An 11,235-nucleotide genomic window follows, 5' to 3' on the forward strand; every position below is an offset into this window, starting at 1 on the left:
TATTAGAGTCCACAGAATAACTCCCAGCTGCCAGGTCACACAACTTGAGAACTGCTTCAGAGCTGTCAACTCTTCCATGCTGTTGCTAAGAGACTGGGCTGGGGGTGGGGGGAGGTATTCATGCCTCTAATTAAAGGGAGGGGAAAAAAACAAAGAGATGAGCTTTAGATTTTGGAAATGATTTTATAGACTCCTATTCACAGAATGCTAGAGACTTTGAAGATGGTCCACACGTTAAAGAAGTATGTGTTGAGTCCCGACTGTGTGCCAGGGATGGCTCTGGGCTCTGGAGAGACAGCGATGGATCAAGTACCCGACCTCATAAAGCTTCTATTGCATTCAGGCTTCTCCTTTACAGTCAGAGGACTGCTGGAGGTCCCGGGAGCTGAGTCACATGCCTAAGGTCTCAAGGCCACCTCCTGGGAGAGTTGTCCTTAGAATCTGGGCTTCCCAAATCCTAGATCATGACTTTTTCCATCTACTACATTTTACAAACGAGATTCATCTGCAGCAGATTTTAATGTTAACTGAGAATTTAGCACATCAGCTAGATAAATAAAGGTCCTCACTGGAGAGATTTCTGGAAACGAGTCCAAAAAATTAATGTTTATTTAATTTCAAGTGTCCCACTGAGAAATGTTGTATTTATTCTTAATTCCTGTCCTGCATTATTATACCCAGGTGAATGAGATTGGAGGTATGAATGGAGGTAGTAGGATAAAATGAGAGGGAAGATTTGGGCATCTCATAACTGCTGAAACTTAGCAAGACAGGGACGTCCAGAGGTCTGGATCCAGAATCAGTTCCTGTCCCTTCCTACCTGTGACTTTCACCTTTCTGGGCCTCAGTTTCACCAGTTGTGAAAAGAAAGATTGGATGAGAATGGTCTCGAAATTCTTCTCCAGGTTTGAATTCTAAAATAAATCACCCAACAATGTCACTCAGCCCCAAAGGACCCAAGGTGTAATTCCAGAAGGCGGCTGTGTTCCAGGGATGGAGTCTTGAGCAGTAATCAGCCCTTCCTCTGCGCCCATGTCCTGCAGCATCAGTCCCATGTGCCTAGTGAGCAGCTGTTTCCGTGTCCATACCTGAGATATTTGTGCCCTCAGAGGACGAGGACTGTGTCCCATTCACTCGTGCATCTTTCCCCAGGACCCAGTGGCATACCAGGCAATGAGAGGCATTTCATACATGTTTTTAGAAGTGTCTTTAGTTGAAAAGAAGCAGATTTACAAAGGCATTTTGACCAAAAACTGTGGAAAAGGAGAAGCACTTCCAAAGGTTGCTGGGACGTAAACTTGGACTCCAGACCTAGCTAGTAAGTGACAGGGCAGACTTTCAAACCCCAGGACTGCCTGACTTCTAAGCCTGTGTCCTCCCCCTTCCCCATCCTTGCACACATTCACTCACTTATTCAAAATGGTAGCTCAGTGTCACTGGAGGTTAAGTGTATAAGCTCGGGAGCCAGGCTCTCTGGGTTCAAATCTAAACTCCTCCCCTTGATGCTGTGTCACTCTGAGCAGGTATATTCACCTTGTCATACCTCTATTTCTTCATCTGTAAAGCAGGGATAATAATGGTACCTCCCTCCAAGGACTGTTGAAGGAAAATATGTGAGATGATGCACATAAAACATGTAGCATGAAGGCTGGTATTGAGTAAGTAGTTACTGAGTGCGAAATGCTATTGTTGCTGATTCTGTTGTTCTTGTTATTATGATTATTACTACCAGTAGTAGTAGTAGTACCTGCCACACACTGGGCCAGTAGTAGCAGCAGTAGTAGTAATAGTAGAAGTATTTGCCACGCACTGGGCTAGTAGCATTGATAGTAGTAATAGCAGTAGCGGCAGCAGCAGTAGTATTTGCTTTGCACTACGAGCTGGGTGACAAGCAGACACAGACTTTTTTCCCATAGAATTCCCGGCCTATATTGCTGTAACTCATTAGAGATCAGAGATGGGCCTCTGACTCACAAACTGAAGTGATCAGATTGGTCTTGGTGAGAGTCACTTTGTACGTGAACCCAGCTGGAGGAGAAACCATCCAGATCTTCATGAATGCCAGTAGAAAAGGAGGGAGAGGCAGCAACACTGCCCAGCTATAAAGTGTTATGTGCGAAGGGGGCAATCTTTTATATAATGATAACATCTTCAGTCTATCTCCAGATCTATGAAGAAAATCTGAGCTGATGGGGATTTTACAACAAAAATTAGATTTTTACAATAATCTAATTTCAACCTCTCAACCATAAAATAAAACCATGTCAGCGGTAGAAGGAGTCTTTATTGATAAGTCCACCGTTTTACAAATGAATAACTGGAGGCCAGAGGTGACCACCCGGATGCTCCCTACCCCCCCAGTCTGGTTGCTGGTGGGTGATGGCGTCAGATGGAGGTCCAGCTCCATCCTCCCCATGGGGCTCTGTGCATGACAGGATCCCCGAGAGCAGTTGTAGGTTACTTGTGACTTGCTCAAGGTCACACATTTGGAAAGCAACCATGTTGAGACATCTTCCTCTCTCCCTTTCTTTCTTTCATTCAACACTTCACAGGGACGTCTGGTTCCAAGCTGGGATGCTGTACACGGGTAGCTTTCAATAAAAATCTAACAGAACAAAAGGAATTTTGAAGTAGCTAAGAGCATGGGAGACTGACTGACAGACATGGGTTCCCATGCCACTGGACCACTGACTACTGGTGTGATCTCTGAAGATCAGTTTGTGTAAAGTGGAGGGGACAACTCCTCCCTCCTAGGCTGTTTCTGTGTGGTCATTTGAAGGTTTTATGATTAACCTAAATTAGAGGCAGGATGGGAGTTTCTAACATACCGAGTCTCCCATTGTCCTGCCTGATCTGCTGTTCGGAGCAATGGGTTCTTTTCCTGCCTTATCTCTTTGGAAATGCCGTGCTTGGCCTAGATAACATATAGCCTTCTGTGTGTGCGGCATGAGTTTGCATTCTCCACCAGACCTGCGGTATGTGTTTTTCAACGTACTGAATAGACAGGCCCATTCATCACATGAATCAGTTTGTGCCAGTTTGTATTTTTGCCCTTAAGTGCTGCTTCAGCCCAAGCTAAGGCTGGGTCCTTGCGGTTCTCCAATTCATGATTGCTGCCTGCCAGCATCATAAACCTTTCCTGGGGCTGGCATGAGTTTCAGCCAACAGAGTCTGCACAGAGACACAGGGGAATGTCTTCCAGTGCGAACTGGCTGTAAGTCATGACACCACAATGCACTGGATGGAGAGCTGGCAGATGCCATCCGCAGATGCCCGTCAGAAACTCCGGCTGTTTTGCAGCCTGGAGAAAAGCTGGGAGTTATGGGGCCCTAGAGGCAGCACCTTTGCTCTCTGAAAAGGAAGCTGTAGTGCTGTGGGCTCCATCACGTGTACGATGGCTGTGTCCAGACCCGAATGCCCCTCTCATTACTCACCAGAAATGAGTATGAACACTTCACACAGGAAGATGACTCGCTCCTCTGACAAGATGCAGAGAGCCATTCCAAGGAAATGATTTGCAGTTTTTAAATATTCTATTTCTTAGTCTGCTTTTCCTCTGTTGAATATGTTGCAAATTGATCTGGCTGTAGCATCCTTTGAACACCTTGGAGGATTTTTAATTGGTACTCACGCCAGTTATAAAGCTTCAAGGGTAATTCCTGCTCCCTTGATGTTTCTGCAGCATTTGCTGTGGAGCGGATGGGTTTGTCATAGCAGTGGGAAATAACAAAATGAGCATGTTGCTTTTATAATTGGAGATGAACAAACGTAACAAAAAATAACAGCTCACAGTTGTCACAGGTCAGGCTTGAGTATAAGGCATTATGGATGCCTAGCATGCCTGAACGAACAGAAGGATGAAACTGGGAGAAGGCAGGGTAGAGGATCAACCTAGGCCCCACTGAAGTCAGCTTAAGAGCAAGGCCACCTAGGAGACCCAACAGAGTAGCCAAGGGAATGGGTTACTTTGCTTCTTATTCTCAAAGGTGGATGTGTCTGGAGTGGGAACTCCTATTTGCATTCTCCAGAACCAGGTAGGGATTTGCCACCTTTGCGGAAGATCTGTCCACATGCAGGAAGTGTCCTACCAGCAAGGACAGACTCCAGAACCCAAGCCCCCAAGGGAAAGGAGCTGAGAAAAGTCAGGCATGGTTCCTGGCCACCAACCAATGGGCTGGGACACCAGTAGGCTCTGGGCTCAGGGAAGAGGCACTTAGATGGAAGCTAGTCTTACAGGATTGGGGAAAGCAGCATGGTGTCATGGAGAGCACCTGACTTTGGACTTGTGGGACTATCAATTCGAATCTCAGTTTTGGTACCTACTAGATGTGTGATCCTGGGTGGGTCACTTCACTTCTTGGGGCATATCTGCAAAACTATTCCTACAGAGGCAGTGCAGTAACCAAGATCCTAGTCAGACAGACTTGGGTTCCAGGACCTGATTCATCACTTATAAACCATAAGTACCTTAGCTTCTGTATTTACCTTCTGTAAGTCTCAGTCTCCCCATCTGTAGAAAGGGGCTAAGAGCATCTCCTCTTATCTCATAGATCTGGTGTGAGGATTAATTGAAACGATGCAGGTAAAATACTTAGCATTAGGCTCAGAAGATAGAAAGCACTCCATGAGTCTTAGCTGTTAATTGGTCCTGGGATGTCGGGTCCTGGTTGGGTTGGCAGTGAAGGCACAGGAAATGGGGCTTTGTGGTATGTGTTTGGATGGTGGTGGCAGTTTAGGGGATACCCCTGGAGGTCACCATAGTTTTCCAGGCAGCCTGATCTTGGCGTCATGCACTAGATGAGGTGGTGCTTCGTCCTGGCTAAGTTACCAGATTCCTGGTCTGAGAACATCTCCTAAGCCCTGCTTGATGGGCTGAGGGGACGTTGAGGTGACCTTTGCCAGATAGGCTTGCCTCAAGGACTGGGGTCTCCAAACCGGATGGGCAGGGCTGAGGCTGACAGATGTACAGCTCAGAGGGTGTTTTCCCAAACACGATCTCCTTTAATTTGATTCCTGTAGCTTGCATCCCCGACATTCTCCCTACTTGAAGAAACAGATGTCCTGCGAGGCTTCCCAGGTGGGAGTCAGTGCAGTGCAGGCTCTGAACCTGAGGCCAAGCCCCGCACCCACACTGCAGCCACAACACTGGGTGCCGGCCCCAACCTCAGTCATCGCAGAGGCCTGCTCTGTGCTCAGGACCGTAGGGGAGGCCAAAAGCATGGGCCCTGTTTCTGCCCTTACATGGGTGGTAATAATAATCTTGGGGATGTATTAACAGTTACTGTGCATTCAATACTCACTAAAGGTGTTAGGCGCTTTACATATGCGATCTTTTCTTTTCCAAAGAAAAACCCTGTAAATAGGATTTATTGCATCCATTTTATACATGAGGAAAGGAAGGTTTAGTGAGGTTTTCCAGGATACACACAGCTAGAGAAAGAGCTGGGATTTAAGTCCCTTATCAGTCCCCTTTTCATTCCTCATGCCATCTCACTTCCCTTCCTGCTATAGTTTATTATGCAGTCAGCATAAGCCTAATTATATGCAACAGACTATGAATCCTGCATGGTAGGAACTAGGTATTCATTTCCTAGCCCTCTCTCACTAAGCTACTGATGAAGCCCTTAGTGGTCAGAAGTGACTAATGGGATTGTTCCTGTTCTGGTTTGATTTGAATTTCTACCTAGATTATTACATAAAAACTCTAATGAACAGGGTGGACAATGGCATGAGCAGTGCCCTTTTCTAAATGCTACTGTGCTAGCATTAATTCTCACACTCTTTCTTCTCTCTTTTTGAATAGCTGTTCATGTTCTTTGCCAGTTTTACTATTGAGTTATAAGAACACTTTATATATTAAGAAAATTAGTCTTATTTACTTGTTGTGTATGTTAGAAATATTTTTCTCCATGTTAGAAATATCTTTTCCTATTTTGTCAATGATCTATTGAATGCGTATATAGTATTTTGGGGGGGGGCATAATATAGTTTTGTGTTATTAAGAAAGTGTTCTCACTCCAAGAGAAAAAATAAATTATTTATGTATGCAAATCTTACTGGTCTTTTACTTTATTTTCTATTCCCTTCCACTGATTTGTCATTTTAATCTCTCAATTCCAGACTGTTTTAGTATTTATAACTTTATAATTTATTTGAGTATCTGGAAGTGTATATCTACTTTTCTTGTCCTTTTTCAGCTTTCTCCTGTCTTCTCACCCATATTTATTTTTTCTTTAAACAATTATTCATATGGTACACCCTTTTATAGAAAAATGAGAAATATAGATAAGTATAAAAATAAAATTAAAAAAAATGAATAATAATACCATCCAAAGTTTACTGATATTAATTTCTTGAGGTATCTCTTGCCAATATTTTCCTATGTACAAACATACACACACACACATCTTCTTTTCTAAAAAAATTCAGGGGCTTCCCTGGTGGCACAGTGGTTAAGAATCCGTCTGCCATTGCAGGGGACATGGGTTCAGGCCCTGGTCTAGGAAGATCCCACGGGCTGCAGAGCAACTAAGCCCGTGCGCCACAACTACTCAGCCTGCTCTCTAGAGCCCTTGAGCCACAACTACTGAGCCTGCATGCCAGGACTACTGAGGCCCGCGCACCTAGAGCCCATGTTCTGCAACAAGAGAAGCCACCGCAATGAGAAGCCTGTGCACCGCAAGGAGGAGTAGCCCCCGCTCGCCGCAACTGGAGAAAGCCCACGCACAGCAATGAAGACCCAAAGCAGCCAAAAATAAATTAAAAAAAAAAACCTGCAAAAAAAAGAAAAAAAAAAAAAATTCAGCTCGTGCTATAGTAGCAAATGTATTATCTGAAATCTGTATAGCCATTGACTGATTGCCTATGAGCATTGCCTAATATACTATGTTTTATTTAACCATTCCTCTACTGCTGAGTATGTGAGTTGTTTCTAATTTTTCACTCAAGCTATTCATGCTTATTTCTGTCTGGGTGTGAATGAATCCTCTGCACATTTCTCAAGCAAGTTGATAAACATCTGGTCTAAGATATTCTTTAGCACTTTGGGGTTGGTTTTGTGATGTCCACATCAGCTCATCAATATCTACTCAAAGACTCCTTCCTCCTTGAAAGTACCATTCAGACTGGGTGTAAAGGAAACACTCATCGCAGAGGAAGTTGGCACGGTGCTTAAGAGCATGAGCTTTGGAATCAGACAGAACCATGTGAATTTGGAGAAGTTGCCTAAACTCTGTTTCCTCATCTGTAAAATATGGACACCAGTAGCTACTCAGAGGTTGACAGTGGGGATTAAATGAGATTATACTTGTAAAGTCCTCAGCATCATGCCCAGCACACGGTAAGATGTTCAACAAATGACATCCACACAAACATTGTGTCCCCTCCGACTACTCAGCCACAGCTGCCCTCCCTTGCCCTTTCTAATTTTGATGCTTGGCAGTCTGGGGATGGAACTGCTGAGGACTGAGTCATATCTTTAGAAGACTTGTTGTGCAAGGTATGGTTCCAGAACTAGTGGCATTTGCATCACTTGAACATCTCAGAATCTGAAGAAATTACGTCCCATCCAAGACCTATTCATCATAGTCTGTATTTTAAAAAGACTTGCATGCCCAGTAAAGTTTACAAAGATATTGGTCTAGGTATCCAGGGAGCTGGTGGTGGTTGTGTGTGTGTGGCGGGGTGCGGGGTGGGGGTGCGGGTGGGGATGCAGGAGGATATGGCATCTCTAGTCTTAAATTCTCTAGTCTGGAATTTTCATTCTTTTGGTCTCAAACTCATCACTCAGTAGCAATGTGCTCTTCACAAATCTCCGATGACCTTTACCACCATGATGTAGTGGAAGGCGCTCCGTCTTCAGATTTAGACAGAGCTGGGCTTCAATCCCAGCTTTGTTATCTGGAGGACTTATTAGCCAGGAAAACTTGAGACAAATCATTTCAACTTTCTGAGTCCAGTTTCTTCATCTGTAAAATGTGGGGTGATACACCTTTCTCGGGGTATTATTCGAGATAAACAGAGATAAAGTATTTAAGAAGACTGGCACATCGTCAGGGTATAAAAAGTATTTCAACTCCAAAGACCTGAATTTGGATCTCAGTTTCACAACCCACTTGACCAGTCACTTCCTCTTTCTGGACTTAAGTTTCATCACCTGTAAAATAGACGTTTAGATCAAATAATCCCTGAGGTTTCTCTCTGCTCTCAAACTTGTTAACTCTAAGGCATATTTCTGTAAACGTATTTGAATCCTAATGGTAGCTCATGGTTAGAAAAGAGACTACCACCATCCTAACAAATGATCTAAATTTGTCTAGATTAGACAAATGTTTAGATCTAAATGATCTAAGTTTGAACTGGGAGACCCGAAAAAAGGATGGATTTTCTATGTATCGATGTATGTTTTTGACTGGTACAAACAAGAGACTCAAGGAAAATGTTGATGGTTATTAAATTGAATTTCCATATCATAAGGACATAAACCTAGACGATTATATGGTGGGTACTGAACTCTCCCAAGGTGGATTTTGAACCTCCAGAGTGTTTGGGGCACATATCTGATACTGGAAGTTCTCTGATTTGAATTAGAAAGCTGTCAAGACCACCTGAACTGAAGATACTTGACTGGGGGAAGGGAAACAAAAACCTGACTTCTCACAATGGAATCTTAATAAATGATAGACAATTAATTAATTTAAAGTAATTAAAAGTATCCTAAGCAATTCTTTCCCCAAGCTTCTTTTAAAGAGATTATAAGATCAGGAAAGTCAGAATACACTCAAACTAACAGTCTGTACCCATGAGAGAGAGAGAGCTAATTCCAGCATTATTTATAATCCATTTGTACATCCATTCATTGACCAAACTTGATTTGAGCACTACTATAGGTAGACAGTGTGCTAGGTCAGAGTAGAAATACGTTAGACAGTTACAATGTACTCTAAGAGATGAGACAGATACCCAAATAACTCTTATGGAGGATAAAAACTATCATCAGAGAGGGAACGATAGAATGCTTTGAGTATATAGGGAACAGAGAGATTATTTCTGGAGACTGGTACACATTAGAAATGACTTCTTAGCAGATGTGACATCTAATCTGGGCCTGGAATGATTGGATTTTATCCATCAATTCAACAAATATTTGCTAGGAACCAGTGAACCACAAGGCCTCACAGACGATGCCTTCAGAGTTGGCTGGTTATGAGGGAGCTGTTTGTCAATTACTAATTTTCTATGATTTTCTCTTCTTCCTCTTCCTTTTATACCACCAGTTTTGGGGAAGTTAAACTTGCAAGTTTCTTGGGGGATTATTGAAACTGGTCATTGTTAAATGTTGGTTTCTCCAAGCCAGACAAATCTTCATTCATTCAACACGTATTTATCGATATACACTGTGTGCTAGACACTCCAGTAAGGAGTTAGTACAGTGATGAGCCCAGGCAGTGTGATCCTTATGTACCTTACAGCTGGCTGGAGAGAGAGACAGTGTCAGATGATCTCACAGATGCATGTGCAGCTGTAACTGATGAGTGCAGAGAAGGGAAGAAGGCCTTTGTCGCTGAGAACTTAGCATAAGGGGAGCCGATCAGGAGGGGTACCAGGGAAGGCCTTGCTGAGGCATAACCCTTGACCTTTGACACGTTTGAAGTGTGAATAGGAGTTAACAGGGATGAGGGGGAAGCACCAGTGCTCTAGATAGCAGGAATAGCATGTACCTGGGCTATTCTCCACAGGAGCTGGAGAGGAGAGAGCTGAAGGGAAGACGATGCAGGATGAAGCTGGATCCGTAGGGAGGGGAGTGATGATGCAGGAGGCCCAGTCAAAGAATTCTGTCTTTATCTGAAGAATCATGAGAAGCCACTGAAAATTTCAAGCATGAAAGGGGATGGTCATATTTATATTTTGAAAAGATTCTCTAATTTGCAAGCTCTCAGTGTTAAACTAGTTGAGTTTATATACCTTCTGGCTGTGACAGTGGGAATAAACAGAAGGCAGAAGAGTATAGATGAGGGGGAGGCCAGTTAGGAAGCTAGTGTTGCGGTTCAGAAGAAAGGTTATGTTCTTTTGACTAAGGTGGTGGCAGTGATGGAGAGATAAATTGGAGCTAAATCAATAGTATGGTGGATAGAACATGGGAGATGAAGGTGAGAAAAGGGTCAAGGATATCTCCTAGGTTCCTCTCTGGTATACATAATTGTATGGATGGAATACCATTCACTGAAATGAATCAGCAGTTGGCCTTGTATCAGGGCTGCCCCATACAGTTGTGTGAGTTGTGTACTGCATGGGGTATCTGGCTGAGTTGGGTAGGCAGATGCTGAGAGTCAGTTCATGCTCTGCTCGCCAAGCCACGCATCCCAATTCAGGGCTATGTCTACCCAGGTTGGAGAAGCATGTTCTCATAATTTGCAAAAAGGAGCCATTCATTTGGCTAGATTAAAAATAGCTAGACCTTTGAACTCAGCAAGGCAGGCGTCCAGGCAAGCCTGGATGGGGTGCTATCCGTTGGCGGGGTGGTTAGACATGGTAAAGCCAGGAGCAGAGTACCTGGATGGTGGAGGCAGGGGCTAGGGAAGTTGAGGAGAAAATGAGAGGGTGCAAAGAACGCCGAGCTCAGTTTATTTACCCTGCAGTGGCGGTTTCTGGCCTTTACTGGACTCCTGACCCACAGGGAGGGATCCTGCCTGTGGTTCACCCTTCCTGTTATTTTGATTCTCTCGTTGGATGCCTTTGATGAAGGTAGATATGAAAACCCAGATGATCAGAGAGCAGAAGCAGTTTAAGAACCATCTAGCTCCACTCATTATATAGGTAAGAATGCTAGAGTCCAGGGGAATGGGATGCTCTGTCCCATGTCCCCATGCTGGGACTAGATCCTCAGTTTCCTTACTCATCACATCTTGCTGATCTTCCCTCTAACAAGAAGTAAACTGACCTTTTGCAGGCAGCAAGGCACACCTGAAAGAGCACAGATATTGAGTAGGGTCAGCCTAGATTTGGGGCCCCACTTGTCATTTCTTTGCTGTGTGATCTTGGCCAAGTTACTTAGCTCTCTGAGCTTCACTTTCTCTACCTGTAAGAAGGAGATTAAAAACACTCACTTTGAAGTGGGGGCTGTGAGAATTAATGTAAAGCCTCTGGGACAGTATCTATTCACAAGCCATGATCCAGACACCATTCTCCACTTCTGGTGTCTTCTCTAGCCCTGTCTCCCCACCTACCCCTTCTCTG

The sequence above is a fragment of the Phocoena phocoena genome, chromosome 1 (assembly GCF_963924675.1).
Source record: "Phocoena phocoena chromosome 1, mPhoPho1.1, whole genome shotgun sequence".
Classification (NCBI taxonomy): Eukaryota; Metazoa; Chordata; class Mammalia; order Artiodactyla; family Phocoenidae; genus Phocoena; species Phocoena phocoena.